This window comes from Morone saxatilis, unplaced genomic scaffold, assembly GCF_004916995.1.
Source record: "Morone saxatilis isolate NCDOM2014 unplaced genomic scaffold, NCSU_SB_2.0 Contig15, whole genome shotgun sequence".
Taxonomy (NCBI): domain Eukaryota; kingdom Metazoa; phylum Chordata; class Actinopteri; family Moronidae; genus Morone; species Morone saxatilis.
Window position 1 is genome coordinate 17,595,099 of NW_023339707.1, and position 10,407 is coordinate 17,605,505.

Below are 10,407 nucleotides of genomic sequence, written 5' to 3' on the forward strand. Positions count from 1 at the left end.
ACACACACACACACACCTCCATTTGCTCTCTCTCTTCTGTTTTCTCTCTCAGCAGACACTGGGGCTTCTGCATAATTCAGAAGCCACAAGTAGGCTCAGAGGTGTTGTGCACAGCATGGCGAGATACACAGACGGATACATATGCACACTGAGACACTGGAAGAATGTCACTCCCAGTCCCAAGGCACACGCACATACATATTCACACGCACACATACGCACGCCAGACAACAGATGTCACAGACGCGTCAATATACGAGGCTCGTTAACTGCTTCATCGTTACTGTGAGGGATGTGAGCTTTTAACAGATGCAACTCATTATTACATTACATTTGAAATCTAAGTGGTGCTGCACACAGATCGTCTAGTGTTTGTGTGCATGAATGTTTTCAGGATCTTATCAAGTGTGTACTGTACACTTGGCTTAAAGAAAAAGGCTCAGCTGGCCACAGCAGAGCGAGGGGCCGCCCAGGCGAGGTTAAACACACACAAAGAAAAACCATACCGGGCAGCAGGGACAGGAAAAATAGATTGTGACATTAGCAGGAAGCAATCTATAAAGCCGCGCTCCACTACGCTGCCACCCACTACATCTGTGTGCTGAGCTCTATTAGTTCCACAGCTCTGGTAGCTCGTACAGCAACACAGACATTTCAGACAGATACAAAAAAAGGAGGCCCCTGAGGAGGAAGACCAGGTAATAGATTAAAATATTAGTCCTGGGAACTTTGCAGGCAAAAACACCATGTAATTGCAAAACTATGTGTTCAAGTTCTTGGCCTAATGTCACATGTCATCTTTAATGCATACTGTCCGTTTAAGAAGAAAGCGCCCTTATTGTGGAGAGATGGCTATCAGCTCTGCTACTTTACCTGAGGATCTAAGGGTAGATAAAAAGCTATAAGACTTACAGTTCCCAGTAAGGGGAGCTAATTAGTTTTATATAAAAGGCTCTAGTTGTTTCTCTATCAGATAATGAAATAATCAGCAATGCATAATATAACTCTATGGGTGGTGTGTGGCACATACACTGCCTTAGTTTGGAACTGGCATTACACTGAGGCCACCTATGCTACAGAATGTACGGTATGCACTAGTAGATGGTATCACTCCAGGTGCATTACAGTGCCAGCACAGTGGATATTTTGTTAGTAGTCCTAGCCAAGCCTACTAATATACCAACATTTATCTGGACACAATACACCTTGAGTTTCTAAGCACAACATACTGGAAAGAAAATGCCATTTAATTGGTGAACCATTGATACATAAGTAGCTTGGAGATTATTGAAGAATGTGATGTGGAAAAAACAAGCCTGGAAGCTTGTCTGTGTAATGCAGTTAGCACTGCTAATCAAGCTTGATTAGTGGCCTATCAAACCCATGCAGAGAACAGAGGAAACACACCACGCAACATAAATCTGCCAAACTATAAGGACTATCCAGCTCACCGACAAACACAAGAACTCAACAGCACAGAGCTCTACAAGCATGTCAAAGGATTTACCATTACATTGGAATTTCTGCCATGAACAGAAGCATAAAAAAAACAAAAACAACTTGCTATGCTCAAACAACATTACAAACATAAATGGTGTGCACAAACTCACAGTGCAGGCTCAATAGTGTGTAGCTAGATGAATCAAAACATTGTTTCACTAACAGAATGAAGCAGCCAATTTTTCCTCAGGGGGCCCACTTTTTGCTTGATAAAAAAAAAAGGGATTGTGGAAAGAGTGAGTGTCTTCTATTGATTATCCACTGATAGACTCAGATTGCCCCTCGTAGGGGGGAGCTGTAGAGTAGATGGGCTATAGTGTTGAGGCAGGCTCTCTCTCTGGAGCATCAATCTAAGAGACATCTGACAGACTCACACGAGCCCACACAAGTGAATGATGGAGTTCTCAGGCAGGGAAAACTTTATGAACACAAATTCTGAAGCCCAAAACTTTCTCACACTCACACACACGGACACACACGCGCATGCGAGTATCACGCACAAATTGCTTTAAAAATGCCAAAAAGGTGAGTCATGACATTTATCAAGATGGATTCTTCCCATCTGATAACTTAAACCGCATACCCCAAATTAAGGGTGTGAATAATCTTATACAAACGTTCAGCCTCGAAGGATACACGCAGATTTCAGTAGGCTTTAAGCAGGTTAACAGACTTTCAATTAAATTATTGTCTTACTGTAAAATGTCAGTTTGGTACAGGATGTTCTGTTCGGTATGTGACTTCTTCGGTTTGGTATGTCCTGTGACCCAAACAAATACTGTCAAAACAGTCTAGTTATGTCTACTACTCCCACACCACGGGGCAGACATTCTATGTGCTAGTTTTACCAACAAAGATTTGGTAATGCACCAGTTAATGTCTATCATCTGTAGCATGCTAGTCGGCTTAGCCCAGTTAGCCAGGTTATTCTAGCTCATGCAGTTTCGCTGCCATCCATATGGAACGCAAGAGAGAGACCAGAGCTGGAGAATCCTCCCATGACATTTAGATCAACTGTATGGGAGCATTATGGTTTCCCGATTAGTTGCTGCAAAAGTGGAAAGCGATACCATACTGTATGCCGACATGTCAGTGGAAAAACTTCAAACATGTGATTTATGACAGCATCACCCAAATGTGTCAATTAGCAGAACCAAACAAACACACAAACAAAAACAGTCTCTCTCCACACAGCGTTCAAGCTGCCTCTCGCTACAAATTTGATTTGTTTTCCCTGCTGTACTGAAAAAATACCAAAAATGTACCGACCTAACCAAAACCAAAGTAGAAACTGTGAATTTTGTTACACTCTATTATAAATGATAAAAAACAATCTGCCTTACTTGGCGTTCACACAAAAACTGTACGGGACTGTATCATTGTTTTAAACGCCAGAAGACCTTTCTGGCCTCTATGAAATGAAGTCTTTTACTTTTGTCCTAGTGCTCACACACACACACTATGCAAAATAGAAAAGGCCAATAGCAAAGCACAGAACCATAGCTGACCAAAGTCACCAATTAGACACCATGCAATCCATCTCATCTAGCACTCCTTATTCTCACAATACCCCTGATGACATCGACAGTTCACAGGTTCAGTGAAGCTGGGAGGGGAGTAAACTTATTAGGAGATCAACAGGTTTCAGCATTAGTCCTAATTATAGCAGCCAAATTACGCTTCAGGAAAAAAAAAAAAAAAATCAACGACAGCTTTGTGTGGCTAATTACAATTTCCTCTTTACCCCATTAACCTGGCCTCATCTTGATCCCTGGTTAACAAGGAGCAGATTAGCATCATTTGGGCCTATTAACAATAGTGTGACAGGGATTTATATTAAACAACTTGTCAATAACTTCTACTGTAAAACTTAGCTAAACCCAGCATACTCCATATGGCTAAGGAGATTAGGAAAAAAAAAAGGAACAAACTAAACCGGAAATCATTAAAGACATTTAAAAAGCTAAAACTGTAAAGATTTGTCTCACTCACACATACCATCGGGCAACCAGGCCTTAATGGGGATGTAACAATACACTGAACCCATGATTCGATATGATACTGGGTTCATAATATGATTTTCTTCTACAAAATTAGACTGGTAGGTTAAATCTTCACATATTTGTATCGCAACATATCGTTACCTTGCCCAGCCTTAGTATAGCTTTTTAACACTGCAATGTTCAGTCACAATAATGTCTTTCATTATTGATCCATGCAGGACAATTCTCTTTAGTGGAGGTCAGAATGAGACAGAACACCGCCCCTAAAGCTTCGTCTTATCCGCAGCTCATTTACACATTTCAACAATGAGGATGTTTGTAATCCTGGGGCACGAACCCCGTTTGCCAGGTTGAAGGAGGTATGTTAAATGACTTGGCCACCCTGCCCCCCTCTGCACCAATCCTCAAAAACAGATGGGTATTGCAGTGCTTCCGCTGCCGTAACAAAAGCTGGTGCAGGGCGAGCCATGAGCCAGCAGACTGCTTGCAGCTGATTTGTGTCCCATCAGTCATGACTGCAGGAGAATTTGGCCATCAGCTGTGCCAATGTGTTAGCTCTATTTCAGTGTTACCCTACTATGCAGCCACTCTACACCCAAGCTGTGCTAATTGGCACACTGGCACTCAGGATGCCACAGTATAATATTTTAAATGAGGCGGAGCTGGTGAGATTTCTGAAGTCTAAGAGGGGAGAAAAAAATAAGCATATATCACCCAGCCTTGTCAAGCCTGAAAGACAGGAGCACCGTCAAAGATGACAAGCCACTGTGATAATAAGACAATACTGTTAACATCAGCATATGACTGAATGACTAGCACTGTTTGGGTGGGAAAGGAGTGAGATAAGAGAAACGGGAGGATCTATGAGGAGAAGATGTATGACAGCGCCACACCCCCAGCAGCCTTAGTTAAGACTTTTGACTAAAATTAACTGTAAATGAACAATAGTGAAAGGAGCTTCTGTTTGTTAAGTGTTTTAAGTGTATGAGTGTGTCTGACTGATTGTGACCGAGAGTTAGCCAATGTGGATTAGGCCATACAAACCTGTAAACCTCTTTACTGTCACAGACTGAATGCGTAGGCTGACAAACAAACAGTTCTTTGACACAGAGACAAAAAAAACAAAAAATTCTGATTACACATTTGCTTCCTCAAAGACTAATGCTGCTTATGCAACGGCCATGACAACGACAGACTTATCACATCTTTGTTTAGAGCATGACTGACGCTGGATTTTTGAGGCCAACGCTGATAGCAATAGTTGTGTTTTTAAAAATCAGATAAGTGTGACAATATGTTCTTTTTTTAGATACAAAAATTGAAATTCTGAACTAGGATTTCTCAAGTCATTTAATGAGGGACACTTTTTAGTCAGAAAAGAGGGGAAACTAGAACCATAAAATGCTTGTTTTGGTCAATATTTGATTTGATTAATAGATTAATCAACTAATCTTTTCAGCAGTAAAGCCAATATCTGATGATAATACGGGGGAGAGAGAGAAGGGTCAGATGGTGTTCTAATGATTGTTGAAGAAATACAGCCTATGAAATAACACCTGAACCTCCAGGGGAAAAGCAGGGCCACATACTCTCAATGAGTGTGATTATTGTTTAGGCAGTTGTCTAATGACTTAATTGATTACAAGACAAGATGCTCAAACTCTAACCCGAAATCTTTGTGGCTCACCACCTCAGCTAAACAACATTCTGGGGGAAACCTTGGCGTCTCCATCGGATGCACTGCAAACAGACTCGTTAACCTCTCTCTAATAATACACAGGGCCTGGGAGCAGGGTAAGTCACTGAGAATCAAAGTATCCTAATCAGCGGTCTCCTTGACACACACCTTCAGTAGTGCTCAAACTATTAGTGGCTTAATTAGAGGGTCAGCTGATTATTAATACTCCTATTATAGTAATCACTGACATCCGTTATTGAGATTCTGTAGTCAAGCAGCAAAGATCAAAATAGGCCATGGTTGCTTAGCTTTTTCATTTCCAGTTAACAAGGTTTCAAAGTAAGCAGGAGGTACTGTAAACCAGTGTGCCCAGCAGAACCCGGGGCACGACAGCTGGTGGTGACATCTTCAACACACACTCCTGCACAGGCACCAAACATGGTAACACACAGATACTCAAAGCCATTGTAAAAACCATACAATAACTAATACAGCGAGCTACAAATAGCTGTGGTGCTATGATACCCAGGGTGGCAATTTCACCCAGCTGCTCTGAATTTGAGACAAATATTCACAAATGTGCTCAATGCCCATATAAATGACTAAAGCCTAATGAAGCCAGCGTAGACTGGTGCAAGCCAGAAAGGGAGGGTGTGGAGGGTAGGCCGTCTTGCACATGTGCCCCTTTTTCTCACTGATGAGGGTTGAAGCGGAGACAAGGCAGAGTAGAGTGGTGCTCTGGGTAAAAAATGTCCTCAGCCGAACTGGGCAGCCTGGCCAACTCCCCTCCTTTGACCATTTTATCAGCCGCTGCAGTGTGGGGGCACAGCGCCAAAGAGACAGCCTTGATTCAGCATAATACCCTGACCCAGACTAAACACACCACACAGGCAAAACACAAGTGTTTTTCCTGTATGGAGAATTAGAGGAAAGGAAAGGAAGCCTCTTTCTGACTGCCCGAGGTCATCAATAATAAAAACCAATTTCCAGAGCGCCGAGTTAAATGCATCACTGACAACTGTAACTGCAACTACAGTATTATGCTATAGACAGTACAGCAGCAGGATATACTAGCTTAACAGTGCTGGCCCATAAAATCATAATCACATTACTAAAAAGTAAACTTGTTAGGTTTGACAGTAGACAGAATATAGGCAACTGCTGCAGGAGGAAGGAACCAGTGATCAAGAAGAGACTACTGGTGTTAGAGACCAACTTATTTTCCTGTTGCCCCATGCACACTGAATACAAATTTCAATACAAATTTCAAAACATAGACATCTGTTAGTCCAAAATGCTGCTGTATAGCCACCTACCATACACAACCGAAGATCATTTGCCTTTCTCCCTTATTTTTGTAATATTTTTTCCCATGGTGAACATAATATCATTGACACCTTTTACGACAGGTCAACCCTGTGCAACATCACCAGAAATTACAACCTCTTAAATTACCAAACAATATACAATAAGCATAATAAAGTTAGAATTTATCAGAAGGTTACTCAGTATTGCTTATTTTCAGATGTGCGAGTGTACATGTCATGCAATATAGCAGCAGCATGTGCATCCTATATATGGCTTTGTGCATTAACTTTAAAAAAAAATAAATAAATAAATAAACTAAGGTTCAGTAGGTCACACCTTTGGTACCAACGTTGCCTCATTATAAGCTGGGGGAAAAACCCTGCAAATACTCACGCACGCACGCACGCACGCACGCACGCACGCAAACCCTTAGATGGATGTACGACATGTACATATATGCCAGCCATAATTTTAACAGTGATTTTACTCAGACTAAATAGAAAAACTCTAATCTATCCAACAGTCCTTGAACGTAAGAGGCTTTACATATAAAATGAGCTGTCAAAATAATATGTCAACAGTTTACAGTTAGATTTAAGACACAAGTGCTACTGTGTGGCCATTTGTTTTGCACTCATTATTACATAAATAGCTTAGTGATGCAGAGGTCAATGAGAGTGTGTATCAAATTAGTCAGATGTGATGCAATCAAAAACTGACCAAAATACAACTGGAATTTGCTTAACAATACTCTAAACTGTGGTCCTGAAAGTGACTAAAAAACCCATCTGACAAGCGTTATGAACTTCAACAAATGCATACTGGGCTACTGCAATGTACTGTAAGGTGTTTCTTTAATTCTGTCCACCTCTGTACATTAAAGCTCTTACTACCAAGCATATTAAACTTACAGAAGTGCTCTGAATTCGAGATTTTGTTACAAATACTTACAACTGTCTCAACAAAGGTCTACAGACGGGGACAAATTAAATGCATTCATACAGGACATAAGGGGTCACTGAGTGGTTTGATGAGAATGAAAATTATGTGAATGAATTGAACAGCTAAGAGGTTTGTGTTGGTTTTTGCTTAAAACTTTCACCCATCTGTAGATTCCATTAACTAGCCTCTTTCCAACAAGCCTGTTGGAGCTATACCACAGGCCGCAGTGCTGAGGCTCTAACAGGCTTGTCCTCCTTCCCTCAGGGTCTTTGGTTGGCTGAGTGACACAGGAGCTCCGGCATGCCTGAAGATGAGGCCACTGACAAGGCATTGTTAGCTACAGCCGCTAGGTTTGGCTGTCCCTGCTTCCCCGGGCCTCTTAATGCCAAATGGGCTGTAACCAATGACCCACTTCGCATCTCCAACTTTGTTTTCCTTTTTCCATCTGAGCTGTCAAGAACGGCTTGTTGTTGTTAGCGCTATACATGTTCATTTCCAGACACAGTCATAAACTATGCTCAGAAACACATTAACGTCCTATGACATGGCTCCATCTAATCTATCATTACAACAAAATCCAGTGTTTGGAACCAAGAAATTGACCTAGGGTCCTAGACTCATGGTGTCATTTACTGGGTTTGTTTGGTTTAAGTATTGCCAAATCTCCAGCAAACACTCAGACAAGCAGCTTCATATCACTGCCATGGTATCATTGTGAGTCCTGCATTCACAAGCTGAGAACCAGATTTAATCTACAGAACAACAAGCTCACTGCCAAATACCACAGAGTGGTCTGCACAAAGTCAAAAGTAAACCCTGTGTCTGCGAGTGCGAGCACAGCAATTAACACCAAGATAAAAATCTATACACAGAGCCACAATTGGCAGAAACAGCAAGTTTCCAAAGTTTAAAAAATAAATTCCAGTGATAGAATGAGGCAAACACAAACACAAGTTTCTTCTCGACAATGAAAAACTGAACAGGCATCTTTCTCTCAGATTAACATCCTTGCCTGAGCCGGGGCCATCTGTGTTATGCCAGCAGCCTGGCATAAAAACAGAGATGTGGGGGAGATGGGCATAGGAGGAAAGGGGCAGGGGAGGGAGAGTGAGAGTGAGAGTGTGAGAGAGAGCGAAAGGAGGAAGAGAGACAGAAAGAATAAACACAGGACCAGATTAAAATTTCTAGACAGAAAAATCATGTGACCACTGGAAAGAGGGAAAACAGTGGAAAATCACAGAGTCATATCTCTTTCACAGAGAACTCCTCTGTCTTCCCCCGGCTTCCACCACAGTTTCCTTAGTGAGGCTAAGCTGGCTTCATCTACATGCAACACTAAATGCATAATACAGGCATACATGCTTCCCTACTTCAGGTGCAACCTTAAGATAAGACTAGTTGATACCTGTACTTGCACCACGGCTGTTGGCTGAATGTTGACAAGAAGATCTGATGTGATAGTGGCTAGTGTGGGTTCTTGGTCAATAGACCAGTTTTTACAGTGACTCCTTTAATGCCACACAACAACATTAGGCATGCTGGTAAATCCCTCAGGGGCTACTAACTCTAAATTCAACACAACTTTAAAGTACAAAAAACACAAAGAAGGACAACAAGGAAGGGAAAATTATCACATTTTTAGAACCTGGAACCATAATATGTTATCAACAAACAGCAGATATCAGAAGATATCACCATAGACTCACCTTAGGGAAATTACGTTGGACAGTTTTCAGCACTTTAAAATTTAAGACAATTAATAAAGAAAATATTTAACAGGTTAATCCATAATCAAAACTATCTTTAGTTGGAGTCCTACTGTAATGTAACAAGGAGAAAAGTCTAACTTGTGAAAACACAAGCCAAACTGTCTGTTAAAAAACTGTTGGATGGTTCAACTCACTGGATGGTCTATTTAATAAAAAGCAGGACTAATCAACATGAGATCACAAGCCAATTGTGATCAACTGAAGAAGGCGCCACGTGACACCTTATTGACTGAGGCACACAAAGTCTCAAGCAACGGTTCTGAGCCACTCAGTAAGCTAAAGGGCCAGAAAGAGCTCTGATGAAACACATCCATCAGGTCAGCACGGTATTTTGTTTATTCAACAGTTTTTTATCGAAGACAGCCAGCACAAAGCTGCAATATGAGAGCGCGCCTACATCAGAACACGATTGTGAGAAAGGACCATTTGTATTGTGATTAACATCCATTATTGATTGTCCACTAGAGGGACTTTTAATATGTGTCACTAGGGGAGAATAAAACACAGTAAATTGCTTCCGGTTCTGCATCCTATCATCCACTGAGTCCAATTGCAGCTCAGTGTTGTCAGGCTGAGGAAGAGGTGGGATTGCTCATCGCTACAATCAGCCTGCATGACATCATCATCATCATCATCTAAGTGAAGTCACCGTGGCTATCAGCGCTACTGTATCTTTACTCATTCCTAGCCGTGCTATCTTCTAAGTCCAGGTTAAGAAATGTGTCGCCGGCTTGTGACGCGACGGTCATACAAAACAGGTTTAGTTCTTTCAATGCATCGAGCAGTTTGCATTCTTTAGTCTCTCAGGTTACTGACGCAGCATGTTTTCAGTACCCTAGGCATTAGTATTCATTGAGGCCACAGGACCGCCACACGGTTCCCAGCAGGCTACAGTGCACTTCAGCTGCTTCCTGTCTGCCTACCTCCTGTTGCACGGAGGGAGGGAAGGAGGCAGGGAGTAGCACAGCTCATAACAGTCAGACACACTGCTGGGACCGAGCACACACAAGCATCTCCTGCACTGTCCGATCTGATAGCTGTGCTCAGTGACATAAAGTATCAGCTGGGCAAATGACTAGAGCAAAAAAACGAAGGAGGGTTGAACGTGAACTGTTGGAAATGAATCTTTAACGATTTTTAATCGGAATGGTGAAAGCAAAACAATTCACAGTACAGGTTTTTTTTTTTCTTTGGGGGGGGGGGGGGG

The 10,407-nt window shown here is 41.8% G+C and overlaps 1 protein-coding gene across 3 annotated transcripts in view; it reads right to left on the bottom strand.

Annotated features, from left to right (window-relative positions):
* Positions 1-10,407, bottom strand: part of LOC118324682 (serine/threonine-protein kinase WNK2-like) — a 40,549-nt gene that overhangs the window by 27,554 nt on the left and 2,588 nt on the right. The window lies entirely within an intron of this gene.